The sequence below is a fragment of the Petromyzon marinus genome, chromosome 17 (assembly GCF_048934315.1).
Source record: "Petromyzon marinus isolate PM22_M1 ecotype Great Lakes invasive population chromosome 17, UKy_Petmar_22M1.pri1.0, whole genome shotgun sequence".
NCBI classification, from domain to species: Eukaryota; Metazoa; Chordata; class Hyperoartia; order Petromyzontiformes; family Petromyzontidae; genus Petromyzon; species Petromyzon marinus.
In genome coordinates this window covers 603004-618017 of record NC_133683.1, presented here as the reverse complement: position 1 = coordinate 618017, position 15014 = coordinate 603004, and the positions used below count along the sequence as shown (strand labels likewise).

Here is a 15014-nt window from a genome sequence, read left to right as displayed (position 1 = left end):
GGTGGTGCGTCCGCTCACCGACTCCTAGTGGATGGCACGAAGTTCATCGTCAGACTCTAGATGAGTGCATTTAGTTGTATTTATTAGACTTTGTTTGACCAGGTGAGAGTTCAAGGGAACAGGATGGTCTCATTTGGAAGAGTGTCCACGGCCGCGTGGATTTTCGTGCTTGTGTCACGTGTTGTTAGCACCTCGTGCCGATCAACGTGTGGCACAACCCAAAAGCAAATTGCATAACGTACGTGCAGTTATCGAACACTTATTACTACAGTATAAATAGCTGGCATGCCACATTAAGGTGGAGACTGTTATACCCTCCAGTATAAATGGCTAAGCCACAATTAATCCATCTTAAGATTGTGCATGGTGGGGTAAAGTATGGGTATTCGCTATCTCTTTCAAGACGTCTGACAAGCAGAGAAGAGTAGGCCATATACCCTCCAGCGGGGATCTTTAGCGCTCCTACTCAAGGAATGTATGCCAGCAGTGAAATTATGAAGCAATCACAGTCTAACACCTTTTTATTTGTATACAGTGTCTGTCATCTATAGCAGAGAGACACGCAGGAAACTTACCTCCTTGGGTTCAATCTCGAGATCTAGCCCCATCTTCATCAGGCTTGCCTGATATTCGGTCCTCTTCTTCTCTCAAACAAAATTGACCATCTGTGTTATACATTGTTCTCAGTTGTGTCACTGTGGGAGTCAAGTCAAGAGGTGAGGAAACTTCTTGAACTCTTACAGTGAGTAGAGCCTCACATGGGAATCAATCAGAGAACGGCTCTGCAAAGTAGCATCACTGAACTGCTTCAGTCGGTGTCACTTCAGCAGACCTTAATAAAATAAAAATTTGCACAGCTCTTTGTCAATCAACTCTTTGAGTTTACCTTATTTGTTACAGGGATGGTCTCACTTAGCTAGTTGCTTTGCTATTTTACAAGGGAGATAGATCCATTGTGCGTGGGTACAATAGCAACAAAATAAACAAAAACATCAATATTGCAGAGAATGCATACTGGGTACTTCAGCACTGTTGTAATAGTTTTCCATTTGGCAGTTAGAATGTGGATATTACATATATCCTGTAAGTTATGTCTGGGTGTCGGTGTGTGCAATATGAAAGTGGTGTATTTATTGAGGAGTTGTGGATGGAGTGTGATACGTAACGATAATTGATTGTTGTTCGCCAAAGCAGTGAGGCGTATGGTTCAGGGTATGGATGTGCGAGTTGAGTGATGGGAGTCTAGCGTTCATTGACTAGCGTGGTCTGCAGTTGACGATACAGTTTGATAAAGGATGTATACTGTGGATTTAAAGACTCGTATGGAGGTGGCAGGGTGACTCAGCAGTCAGAGAGCTGAGCTGGCACCACTGCGTCAAACCTAGGTTTAGAGGCGTGTGGTGTTGCACGTGGGGAGGGGTGATAATGCTGGGTGCAGGAAGGTGGAGCATTATTTGTAGGTTCCTCGTTCTCACCTGATTGTTGATGGCGTCCTGAGAATGGACCTCATCATCGAACGCGAGGATGAAATCGATCCGACGGACTCCATCGCAAAAGTAGATAGTGTCCTACACGCAAAGGCAAGCACACACACGAATATGAGAGATGTAATAGCTTATGCATGAAATGTATATTTATTCATAAGCTCATGATACATGTATCAGGACATAAGTTAATCTGCTATTTATATGCAAGTTGTTTATTGCTATGATGATGTACTTGTTTACCCAGGAAAACCTCAATGAGTTTACATTTTTATTTTCAAGGAGGGTCCTACCAAGTTCTGTTTTTTAGCAGTCGAGAACGAAGTTGCTTAGTTTAATTCCAATTGAATAATTTGCATGTATTTTTTCAGCATTGGTACGTTTGGCCAATACCAGTTACACTGTGTCATTTAGCTATGGGAGGAAACCAGAGACCTGGAGAAATGTGTACACAAAGCATCTAGCCCCTGTGCATTATACAAAAAACATCAGTATTTTCTAAAGTGCATTGTGGTAATGCTATCTTAAACCACCATCAAAATAAAGTTGAGCAAATGTGACAGACTAACAGCAGCAGTTATGCAGTGATATGCAACTGTAGACTGGTGTAATCCTCATTCGGACTCATCAGCACAGTATAGTCACCAAAACGCACTGCTGCAAAGGCTGCAAATCTATAAATGAGGAGCAGCCATGTCTACACTTTGGGGCCCATTAGTTGGCGAATGCAAACAACAACTAAATCTGTAAATACCAGGAATCTCCCATCTTTGACATTAGCCAAGCTAATTTATAGGCAGTGCAAATCCACGTTGTGCCGCATCGTACCTGGGCCAGGGTAGATTGAAATGATGACGTCGAAAAGTCTTGCGGCACCGTTGAAGGCTGAGCCTCATGCCCCTCCGCTCCCTCCTCCTCATTCATTCTCTCCACGAGCTCTGCATAGGTAATGTGGGGGTAGAGGGTTCATTGCATTAGGGACAGGGGAGGCAGGTGCAGGGATGGGAATGTCGGTAAAGAACCGCACATGGTACTCATGTGTAAAGCTTTCTCATAAATGTCGACGCTGCTCCAGTGTGAGTACACCTGTGGTATAAAGTTGTATTACCATTAGGGGACTTTTACCCCATTGAATATCGTACACTTTAACAAAGCCGTGCCCAGCATGGTCAGACACAAACCAGGGCAAAAAATATTAGTTGGAATATGCAAAGTCATTTTTGCCCTGACAGCTTGTCAGCTATACTCTTTGGTTCTTTCGGTAAAGTCACGTAGGTGAAAAAAAATAGAAATAGAAATAAATCACGACGTTTCGAATGCAACACAAGCACTCAACCACAGCAAGGAAACTGTTTTACTGAAGTGGGAGAGAAACCAGGGTTAGGGCAGTTAAATAAGTCAGAGAGGGGGAGGGTGGGGGGTGCATGGGGCGAGGAGTGCGAGCGCTGCAAGCGCTGCAGAGACGCTGAGAGTAAAAAAGAGGCAACATGATTACTGCCAAGATGGAAGCTTGTCAGCTTCTGCGAGAGCTTCCCCGTGACCACACAGATCATGGTGGTTACTTGACCACATTTCAATTGAAGTGCTGTCGTCCCGACAGTTCTGTTCCTTCACCTGAAGAAGGCCACTTGTGTTGTGGCCAAAACGTCGTGATTTTTGTTGGTTTATTTTTTACCTACGTGACTTTACCCAATAGAACCAAAGAGTATGGATCCTTGCAGTCACGACAGCTTCAAATCCACATTTCACCACTCTGGTTAATGTGGGTTGGTGAAGACGTATAGTATGTATAGTACAACCAATTTTGATGGACTGCCCTTTGCTGCCCACCATGTAGCCCGACACCACACTTTTAGACCTGTTATGCACTATCCTGGCTCAAACCCTGCTGGGTTATCACGTTTTTTTTTTATCACCGTGCCTCGATTCTCCCTCTTAACCTGCATTTTGTATCCACGGGATAACATGTGCAGTTTTATATGGACGTGCCAACAGTGCCTCCCACATTTCTATTGCCTGGTTCTCCACTGGCCGTTTTCCATGTTGCGCTAGAACCAAAAACCGGGATACGCTAACCTCACGCGGTGTCTGAATATGGCTTGGGGCCAAGCAGGGCCAGGGGCGGGGATAATGACGCGTACATTGTGCGTGACATTCGGTGAGTGCACGGTAAGGACACCAGCGCACATCACACCAGTGGTTCTCAACCGTTGTTGGCTACCGGTGCCCCCCCTCGTTGTTGAATTTAGTTTAAACCGAGTAGCCCCCCCCACTCCCCCCTTGACCCAACGTGGTTCTGAGAAATCAACGTGTGAATAATGAACGTCAATATTTTAACCAATTGTCCACTTTGTGAGAGGTATATCCTAACCAGCTGCTAGTAACTGCAAGCGAATAAAAACAAATTAAACGAACGCTCTGCACGCGAGACGTCATTAGTTCCCTGGCTGCTCTTGTAAACCCGCATTGTGTACGATCAGTGAGTTTAGAAAGTGCTTTCATATCGTTCCAGGTTACCACGTGGATACAAATTGTATCGTAGTTACTTTACATTGTCCGATTCATACATGACTATTCACCAATGACTCATGTCCGATATGATTTCACATATTTATACATTATCTCACGTACACCCTGGGGCATTGCCACATAGCCCCCAGGGGTCCGCGTACCCCCGAGTAAAAAAAAAAAGAAAATTACTGCACTACACCACCCACATGCGTCTCGACGCGCTCGTCACACGTGACGTCCGTGGCACGGCTCGGGTTCCGCAGTGGAAACATAACTTGGTGCCTTGAGAGCCACACGGGGCTGGCTCGGCACTGCCCTGGCGCGGCTTGGTAGCGAGGTGGAAAATAATTCGCATCACGTGGAAATTTATAGCAGCCAAATAACTCTGAAAGCACGTTGATTCTAAATGTTAAAGGAACAACCGGAGAACCCAGGGAATAATCCACGCGGCCACGAGAAGACAGAGAGACACGCAAACTCCAAATATTACAGGCGTCACAATTTGGATCGAACTCACGGACTTCCTGCATACGAGGCGAGGGAGATAACATCTTGCGAGGGAGATAATATCTTGTCATGGAGATAACATCGTGTCAGGGAGATAACATCTTGTGAGGGAGATAATATCTTGTCAGGGAGATAACATCTTGTGCGGGAGATAACATCTTGCGAGGGAGATACCATATTGCACGGGAGATAACATATGTACTCTTTGGTTCTATTCGGTAAAGTCACGTAGGGAAAAATAAATAAATAAAATGAACAACAATCACGACGTTTCGGCCACAAAACAAGTGGCCTTCATCAGGTGAAGGGACCAAAGAGTATGGATCCTTGCAGTCACGAAAGCTTCAAATCCACATTTCACCACTCTGGTTAATGTGGGTTGGTGAAGACGTATAGTATGTATAGTACAACCAATTTTGATGGACTGCCCTTTGCTGCCCACCATGTAGCCCGACACCACACTTTTAGACCTGTTATGCACTATCCTGGCTCAAACCCTGCTGAGCGTCCGATTAAAACACTGACGAGATCTCAATATTTAAAACTGGCCCAAAGCCCCGTCATAGCACGAACATTACACTTTACCTATCTCAACAAATGTGGACATCATGAATCTTTGGTCTAATCTCAGATCTTGTGAGTTATAACTCGGGAGCTCCTCATGCACAGCCAGCCAAGGATAACTCCCTGCTATAGTGACGTCACAGCAAAAGGGCGTGACGTCACCTAAATATGGGCGTGGTCAAAAGCGGCCCCATCCCCCGCTCTTCCCGACCTTGCTTCCCCCCTCGCCGAGGTTACCCACATGAACAATAATAATAAATCATAGATGTACATTATGAAAGAATCAATGATTTTTCACAAAACTGCTCCTGTACGGCCTTCTGCCAATCCCCTGCTGGAGAGCCTCTTGACGATCGCACGAATCGTGTTGGTTATTTGCACATACTTCACCATGCCGGTGAGTATGGGTTGGTAAAGGAAAAGGAGGAGCATTAACGTACAAACAAAAACCTATTTTACTAGAATGCCTTCTGCTTCCCATCATGTAGCCTGTAACACCTGGTATGCACTATCCAGGCTCCAACCTCCTTAACGTTAGATGGAGACATCTGGCACATCCCCAGCAGTTTTGTCCACAGGCTCAACATTTAACACAAACACACATCTCTAACACTAACGTTAAACTTTACCTATCTCGACGAAGGTAGACATCGTGAATCTTTGATTTTTTCTCGAATTCAGAGTCAGAAGTCAGGAGCTCCTCGCGTGCACAGCCAGCCCACGATAAAGTCCGACCCAGAATGATGTCACCGTGACGTCGGTTCAATATAGGCGTGGCCAGAATGTGGGTGTGGCCAACGGCGGCGGCTTCCCCGCCCCCCGCTGCCCCTCCCCGCAGGTTTCTCTCAACCCTCAGTGCGCATGCGCAGGCCGCGCGTCTCGGACATCGCCTTCAGCGGCCGTTGGCGACGCGGCGGTTGTGGCGGGAAAATTAATAAAAAAAACTTCTCCGAATAACCGCGACCTTTAACTACCCTCACGGATAATCCATACGGATCTCTGGACGGCAAGGCGAAGACGATCAATGGAATAATCTCCGGTGAGAGACGGAGAGAGATGGGCAGGCGTGAGGGCGAGCCAGGTTCAACTTTGTTGAACGCTGAGCGCAGAGTGAATGGGGTTTGCCTCACTCAGCACGCGGCTTGGACACTTCGGTGTGCAAAGTGTTGTCTGGTTGTGCCGTGTAAAGGAGGAGGACATTCAGTAAATGTCGTTGGTTTGTTAATGGGAGTGTGTGGCGCGGTAATGGACTGGGTACGACTTACAACACAAGTTCTGCTCACATTGCACGCTAAGGGTTAGCACGGCGATTACTACGCGTGCATTTATTAGTTATTGTTCATGTTAAAAGTAGTATTGATTGTTAAGACAATAATGTTTAGTATTTGTAGGAGAATCATTTCAATATTGTACAGTATAGCATTGTCCTGCTGTGTGGCTCTCACGTGGCGAGCATCAGTGCAGCAATATTCAGTACGTGGTTGTAATGCACTTCTATAGCCCCCTGCCACCAGTGCAGCAATATTCAGTACGTGGTTGTAATGTACTTCTATAGCCCCCTGCCACCAGTGCAGCAATATTCAGTACGTGGTTGTAATGCACTTCTATAGCCCCCTGCCATCAATGCAGCAATATTCAGTACGTGGTTGTAATGAACTTCTATAGCCCCCTGCCACCAGTGCAGCAATATTCAGCACGTGGTTGTAATGTACTTCTATAGCCCCCTGCCATCAGTGCAGCAATATTCAGTACGTGGTTGTAATGTACTTCTATAGCCCCCTGCCACAAGTGCAGCAATTTTCAGTACGTGGTTGTAATGTACTTCTATAGCCCCCTGCCATCAGTGCAGCAATATTCAGTACGTGGTTGTAATGCACTTCTATAGCCCCCTGCCACCAGTTCAGCAATATTCAGTACGTGGTTGTAATGAACTTCTATAGCCCCCTGCCATCAGTGCAGCAATATTCAGTACGTGGTTGTAATGCACTTCTATAGCCCCCTGCCACCAGTTCAGCAATATTCAGTACGTGGTTGTAATGAACTTCTATAGCCCCCTGCCACCAGTGCAGCAATATTCAGTACGTGGTTGTAATGTACTTCTATAGCCCCCTGCCATCCATGCAGCAATATTCAGTACGTGGTTGTAATGAACTTCTATAGCCCCCTGCCACCAATGCAGCTATGTTCAGTACGTGGTTGTAATGCACTTCTATAGCCCCCTGCCATCAGTGCAGCAATATTCAGTACATGGTTGTAATGCACTTCTATAGCCCCCTGCCATCACCAAACTCACACTGACCAGCGTGGTGAAGTATGGTAAATAACCCCTCCCCCTGGGAGCTGCATAGCATGGGACAGCTGTCAGCCAGCAATGGATTTAAAAAGGAGCTGTACTCCGCACACATTCTTATTCAGGGTAGGGTAAGGAACTTGGAGGTTCGGTACGCATAATGTGCTCGGAAAGTATTGTATTCTGTATGTGTGTTGAACCTCTTTCGCATCGTACAAAGCCAACCGTGCTCTTCGGAGGTGCGATAATATATAAATATAAGTAGTCATACTACTGTAATACCACTTAATATTTAGCATTCATTGTATTAGTAGTACGGTAATTTTTTTATATGCAGGTGTGCATGCCAAACGTTAACCAATGTTAAATGTTAAGCCTTCTCTTTTGAATACAGTGTGTTTTAAACATGGAGTTGTCTCCAGCTAATTCTTAAATGTATATCATTCATAATGTAGTAGTAGGCAGGTAGTGCATTTATGACACTTCAATTGTACATAGAGCTTGCAGGTGTGATGAAGGAAACCATGGGAAAGGCTGGAATTTTTGTTGAAAAAAGGACAACAGCCACAGTAGCTTAAGAGACCTAACGCGAAGTGGTCGACACTGGCCCATGCGATCGCGTTGCGACAGCGGACCCACTTTCCGCACACAGCAGCTCCTCATGGTGCCCCCCATACCAGGACCAGTGGTGACCTTGTAGCCACAGCCATTCCTCTCCCTGGCCCCATCCGGTCCAGGCATCCCAAATCGTACACAATGTACTGCAACGGTGGTGAGACAAACAGCCCTTCGGGCGACAGCACGGTGACGGACACAAGCCCTCGCGGCAGCCTGGGCAGCACGCTGCTCCGGACCGGAAGCGGGGGCTAGCGCAGCCCTGTGGTGTGCGGAGAGCAGTGCTGCTCGTAGGCGAGCGGTGCGCTGGACGCCTACATCGAGGACTTTGAGCAGAGCGGAATCTGTGCGTCACCGCCACCCAGGATACGTGCAGAGCACAGCGCCGCGCAGCATGGCGGAGCGGAGACGCGCGGAGGAGAGGAGGATGCACAGTGTGGATGAAGGTGGGTTGCGCCTCTCGCCACGCGAGGAATCGCTCCGTGGTGCTTGCACTCGAGTGGCTATCGAGTGTGCACGCGGTGCAATGGTATTGAAGCTATAGTAATAGGTTTTTACCCTTTTATCTGGCACAAAAACTGACACCTTTATACAAGGGATCATGTTTGCAGTAACCACAACACAAGTAGTCAAAATGCAAACAAAAAAGACAACTCTGATAATATGCACTGTCCTTGAATTTGATTGGTCCATACCCGAGATGGCTTTTCTGAGATCCCAGTCTCCACTGGTGTTGGACCAGAAGATGCAAAAAGGCGTCTTCTTATTCTTAGCGTCTTCTTGTTTGCATTTTGACTACTTGCGTTGTGGTTATCGCAAACATGATCCCTTGTATAAAGGTGTCAGTTGTTGTGCCAGATAAAAGGGTAAAAACCTATTACTATATCTTGTTACTGGCAAAGGAGGTCTCATAAGGTATCGAAGCTAGTTGACTGGAGGGGGATAATTGGAGAGGAGAACCCCATTTATTTGCTTGTACTGGGTGCTTGTCAATTATGCTATGCTATCATGAATGTAATGCAATTCCCCTAGAAAAAAAACCCTTAATAAGGTCTAAAGATACATTTTCGTGAGAATCCCACACTGGGATGCTTGGCAAATTCCATTAATGAGTTCATTTTATGTCAGAGAAAACTATCCACAGTAAGCACACGCATATGAGAGGATAGCATAGGTCTGAACAGATAGGTCGGAGCATGCATTTCTTTCTCCTGTCATCTTCCAGCAACTTCACTGATTATCGAGTTTGTAAAGTTTGTGAAATCTAAGTGATCCTCCAACCTTTGTGTCAAAATTTGCAGATCCTAGACTGGACACATCTGAAGTTTAAACAATAACAGCTCATGCACTGATTTATCCCATATTCTCACAAACTCCACAAACGTATAACATCATTAGTTACTGATGGTGCAAAGTAAGGCAACATTGCAGGATTGCCGTTCAGGGGTCAAGGAATCTAGGGGAGAGCAAATTCATTGTGTACCAGTAAAATGTCTGTGGGTCTTACATTGCAGGTGGCATGCTGCCTGTGGAGGACCTCATCTCGGGCACGTGCAGCCTCACTGCTGCGCTGCAGCGGTCATGGCTTATAGCCCGACGGTCAGTCTAACCACGGACCAGTTCCTAGAGGCGCCAGTTGACGGTTCCTCCAAGTCCTTGTTCCGCTCGCCTGGCGCCCACCGAGACCTCGCAGTGTCGCACAGAGGCAAGGCAGTGTCGCACAGAGGCAAGCGGTCATCTCTCGGGGTCACCGCGCACAGCCTCGGCGCATCATTGGTGAGGGGCAATAAGCCAACTGAACGGTTGAGCTCAACAGCGAGAAGCAACAAGGCCCTGATGCCATTAAATGAGTCGGCAAAGCCCAAAAATTATTTCTTTTCTAACCAGAAGAATGTTTTGTTGTACTTACGGAGCAGTGAAGCAACTAGGCGTGAGCACTTGCCGAACGGCGGCTGTGCGACAAGTACCTATCCCAGGTGGTTGACAAGCCAAAAGGATGAGCTGGATGTGTCGGGGATCACGAGCATTCCTGAGCTCAGGTACCCGGCCTGGCTGCGTGACTGCGATGTGGACTCCCAGACCAGCAGCCACGAGACGGATACTAGCACGAAGAGAGCAGGTGCCGCTCAGAGCCCGCAAAGCAGACCAAAGTACCCAGAGTGGCTCAAAGATTTGGACATCTCCGGCCTTACGAATGTAGCCAACGAGGAGCCCGTGTCAGAGGACCTTAGATCCCTAGGTGTGTGTGTGTATATATATAGTCTGTATATAGCAGATGACATTTCATATGTTTTCAGGTACATATTCAGTCTTTTCTCACAGAGACGACTGAGCGGCCACCCATGTGGTTGTGACGTGCGATGCGTGATTCTTGATGCACAGCCTCATTGGAGGAGCTGCTGAGCAGGGCGCGCATGGAGTTGGAATCCCCCGGCTTGGAGGCCCCCTCCCCGGGCAGCTTCAACACGGACGTCTTCCTAGGGGCTGATCGTCCCTGGGAAAACCCCTCCACGCCATTGTGAATTTATCTTTATATTCACACTCACGCACAGCATAGAGGCTGCACCGCCTCTAAGTATGATGTCAGATTATGAATGTTATAAGCTAAGCAGGTAAGCCTTGTTATTACTTGGATGGGAGACTATTTGGTAATAGCATATATTATAGATTTTGGCTGCTAGGTAACCAGGAGTTAGTAATACAGCAATGGAATCTTGAATCTATATCCGGAGTTTTGCATTTTACTCCCTCTGTTTTCACCGGGTTCTCCGATTTCCTCTCACATACCACTCGCTGATGAAATTTGCAAAATATCACTGCCAAACCCGCCTGAGACTTGGTGAGATTTTTCTGGCTTCCACCATGATAATAAGTCAACCAAGTAATTTTCTCTCAATCGTGTCTCTTCTCAGGGCCGTGTACCACCTGTCGCGTCTGAAAGAGCTGGTTGACACCATCAAGGAGAACAAGGATGGCTGCATTTTAAGGCGGTGGTCGAGGTTTGTACTCAGAAGGATACGTTCGCTTGGTCCTGCTAATTCATGGTTGTTAAACATCAATGGTACTTCAGGTGCTGTGGTGTGAATCGCAATTACTTGTGAACTTGTGGGGCCCATGGGGCACAGTAATTGCCCTGTTAATGGAAGTGCCACAACAAAGTATTGGAAAAATGTGATGAAGTTCGTTCAGGGTTGGAGTTAGTGAATGGTTGCAGCAGTATTTTGCACAGCAAATCCATGCAGACTCAAATGTCACTTGAAAGAGAACGGATATGTGAAAAATATTGTGAGCACAACTAAACTTATTTTGGTTTTATCCATTTTGGAAGGAGACTACTTTATTGGGAACATACATGCTAGTATTTGTGTAGTTATAAACATTTGGGAAATCACTGTAAAAGTACATTTGCTTATTTAGATTGCACTATACCTGTATTGTAAAATTTCAGAACCTTTTATGTAACTTGTAATCAATAAACCAAAGTTGCATATTGTATGCAACCCATGACTTGGATTGTTTTTATCATGTCTTGTTTAGCATGGTTGGTTATGTACAGTGTGAAAGAAATTCAACATACATTAAATATTTTCTGATATTTGAATGTTTATATTGTACATGTATATTTATTTTACAATAAATCTGAGACAAAGGCTTATACACATGGAATTGAAAATATTCAGCTATGATTTGTATTTCTCAAGTATTTTAAGAAAAGTCAGCGAGTCTCGTGACATGTCTTCACATTTGGGGGTGATGATTGTGATGGATATACAAGCATTAACCTGCTTACATTCCTAGAGTATGTAAGGTGAATTTGGGCATTCTGGGTGATTGGGTTTTAGGCCAAACACAGGCAGATGGTTGGGGATAGATGTTTACAAGCATCTATTAATTATTCATCGGCATGTACTATCTTACTATGATGTAAAGTTCAAAGACATGGTTCATGAAGGGAATGGAATAAAAACTCAACTGTGCACAAGTATGGAGGAATTAATACTTGGAATTCAATGCAAAGATCTGGCCATATGGCGTTTACTGGGCACCAGGGTTGCCAAACAACACATGAAAGATGTGTATCAGGCACAGCCTCTGCATTATGAAAAAAATATCACTTCCTGAAGAAGTGCATTTTGCTTCTCCTGTCTTAGGTCACCAAAATAAATTAGAGCAAATTTGACTCGACTGACAGGCAGCATTTATACTTGTGAAGTGTTCTCCTTCCGACGTGTGGTGTGTGTCGCACACACTGTCGAAGACGAGGTAGTTGCAGGAGACACCGTCTCTTTATTATCTTGTTCACACCAACTCCGGCCTCACTCGACCACGTTGCCATAGAGCCCGGCCTAGACACGACCCTGTCCGTGTTGCACCGACGGCGTCGACCGAGAAGGCCAGCTACTGTCTGGCCACGCAATGATTGGGCGAATGCGGTGGCAACGACAGCGACGACGAGACGAGTCCACTCCCAGAACCGGCAGCCCGGAGCTCTCGCTCTCCGCTGCTTATATTATATTCTATATTCTACTCGGCGCGGCTTGGCTCTGCCCTATCCACGCCTCCCTTCTCGAACCGACCAGAGGGTTCCAGAGGCTTCCCTATGAGGTCTTCCATGACCCTTGCCCCAATTCCTCTGCCCGGCCGGCATACCCGTATATATGCTCAACGGCGTGTGTGCAAACTTTCCACTGCAGTTGCCGCTGCTGGACAGCAGTCAGCGCTGTGTCACTACACTTGTATGAACACAAGAATTACATAATCATGTCTACACTTATATGTAATGGGCTGAGATAGGCGCACACAACTTCTTGGGAGGCAACACTATTTATTAACACCAACACATTACACTTAACATAAATTTCGATTTAAAGCTTTCGTGACTGCGGACTAACACCAATCCCGAATATCCGCCCCCACAGCCTTTAAATAATCTCCAATACAGCCCCCCAATCGACTATGCGTGTATGAGTGACGTCCCTGCCCTCTAACCCCCGACCCCCCCGTCCCGCACGTGCGATTGGTGTGTCGCTCTAAAACTGACTCCAAATCCCCGCCCCGCAGCCCTTTAAACAATCTCCATTGCCCGGCATCGGCGGCAACGCGTGTGCGAAGGACGTCATTGCCCTCTGACCCCTGACCCCCCGTTCAGTTCGTGTGAGTGGTGCGCGGGGTTGTGTGAGCGGAGACGTCGCGTTTGAGTGGCTGAGAAGCGACGGATTGATTCCAGGCAGCCACGTGCCAGCCCCGAGCTATGCCCCACAAACAGGACCCGCGGACCCGAGGGGCTGCGGCGCGAGGAGAGGAGCCGGAGAGCGGCAGCCCTCTCACCGCGAGCGAGGAGTCGAGTAGCGGCTGCTCTCACTCGAGCGAGGAGTCCGGAGCCCGCAGCCCTCCCGAGATCAGCCCTCCCCCGGGGGGGGGAGCCGGGGGCCCGCATCCCCCACAACTGACAACCTGTGTACCAACTGGCCGAGCGAGAGTTTGTGTGTATTTGAGCGCAATCGTGCCAGTGTTTAGCTGTACCAGGGAGTTTGGTGCAGCAGAGTGTTTCGGTGTAGCAGGGTGTCCGGATTGTGCCGGCACACTACCCTTCTATCCATAATGTCGTAGGGTGAGCTCCATTAAACGTTAACTCGGACCCCAACCTGTCAAAGCGCCTAATCTCGGAACGTGGTTCTCAACCTCTTACCTCACCCATGCTACGTACCTTTGAGACGTCCTGCTTTTACAAATGTTGATGAACTGGAGGGCAAAGGTCTGGAGGACCCCACATGGAGTCTGGTTTCTCACACCCGAGCCTCCTGTGACATTTCTGGAGGCTTCTCTGGAATCTTTGTCCCATTTATTGAGTGCAGATTTGGCTTACTTCTAGCTTCATCCCAAGACGTCATCCAGTTTGGAAATACCCGAAGGTTGTGGGAGTCGCCCCGTGCTTCAGTTTCTTTCCAACCCTCGCAATGGCCGGTTGCTCACCAGCCGGAAGTCTTTTGCTGCTTACACCACGACCGAGGTGTTGAGAGCAGCCATCTCGTGGCTGGTCGGCAATGGAGATGGTATTGTCGATTTGAGGAGGGTGAGTCTGTGGCGTTGGTGGTGCTGCTGTCACGGAGGCGACACGAGTTTAGGAAATTCAGTTTTGTGGGTTTCCTGTAGCGAGCACTGAAAGATCCTCCCTTCCTCTTTCTCCACCCTTGTCTCTACTGTCTCCATGTCCCCGTTCAACTCTTTCTACACCGCTTTCCTTGAATGTGCAGCTGCCTTTACGGCCTCCCCTCTCCCCTTCTCTCCACCTCCAACCCATCTCCGTCGTAATCTCCTCCCCTTTGTTCAGGCTCTTCCCTCTCTTCCTCAGTCTATGGATGGGGTTATTGTTTATCGGGCTCTTATACAAAAAATGGAGCTTATTTTAGCCTTTGAATAGGATTTTCTGTTTTCTTTCGGTAGCATGTTGCGTACATAGGGAAGATCGAGCCACGCCACCGGTTCCCATTATCAAAATCTTTGTCAACTTGTCTCCCTCGGTAGGAATGCCTTTCCTTCTCCAGCAAGCAATTGTCTTCTCTCTCTCCTCCGTTATTTCTTCCGATGCGCTTTCTTAATCTCGCTTGCTGTGTGTATCGGCTCTATCATTCAACAAGGGCAAATTTAAAAAATTGCTTTTTTTCCTCCACTGCTTTACCACTATACCTCCTGAGTGGGTACTCGGAGTTTCATCTAATGTACTATTTGATGAGTCGCTTCTACACAGCAGAAAGGCGGTAGCTATCCGAACTGTAAATTTTTCTTCCAATTTCGATAGATTCTCGAATTATTCTTGGGCAGTAGTAGCTAGTTTTGCACAGAATTTCAACATTAAAATCAACTGAGTGTCCTTGTTGGCACGTGTGTTCTGCTACTGCTGAACATGGGTGCCAACAAATAATACATTATTTAAATGCATGCCTATAAAGGGCAGCATACTTCAATAGGGATTACCATTGGTACGGCTATTTTAATACACAATAGACAGGAAGGACAAGATCAAAGGGCTCTCATAATGCACA

The 15014-nt window shown here is 47.0% G+C and overlaps 1 long non-coding RNA gene across 1 annotated transcript; it reads left to right on the top strand.

Annotated features, from left to right (window-relative positions):
* Nucleotides 1-4439: 4439 nt before the first annotated feature.
* On the top strand, nucleotides 4440-11484 carry LOC142924807 (uncharacterized). The gene is made up of 4 exons (XR_012941875.1): nucleotides 4440-6105; nucleotides 8254-9747; nucleotides 10354-10489; nucleotides 10884-11484. It is a non-coding gene; the product is annotated as an uncharacterized LOC142924807 (long non-coding RNA).
* Nucleotides 11485-15014: the final 3530 nt, after the last annotated feature.